Source organism: Penaeus monodon, chromosome 28, assembly GCF_015228065.2.
Source record: "Penaeus monodon isolate SGIC_2016 chromosome 28, NSTDA_Pmon_1, whole genome shotgun sequence".
NCBI lineage: Eukaryota > Metazoa > Arthropoda > Malacostraca > Decapoda > Penaeidae > Penaeus > Penaeus monodon.
Genome location: NC_051413.1, coordinates 2,155,522 through 2,155,985, shown reverse-complemented (window position 1 = coordinate 2,155,985; position 464 = coordinate 2,155,522).

Genomic DNA, 464 nt, shown 5'->3' with positions numbered 1-464 from the left:
CAATACCCAATCACCGCAACGAATACCAATCAACCAGGTGCAACGAACAGGGCGCTGATACAGTTATAGACTCAGAATAAAAATTGCAAATCATAACTGCAGACCGATGTAAGTCACCTATAGTTGCAACCTGCGAAGTCCGTGGCTATATATGACATCATTTAATGAATAATTCAGATTAGTTGCCGTCGTGGAATTTGTCTCTCGACATCGATAACGGAAACGAAGAAGATTGAATGTGAGATCGCTTAGTCTAACAAGTCGAAGGCTGTGTTCCGTCGCGCCATCGTTAATTGGAATCATAGATTTTAGGTAGAAAGAGATGTTTGGGTTTGCAATTAGATGTTGCAGTTTTTTTTCTCTCTCGCGTTTTCTTATTTTCTCTTCTTATACTGTCTTCTTTTCATATTTGTCTTTCTGGCTTTCGTTCTCTGTTTTTCCCGATACCTTTCTTTCCTTACACC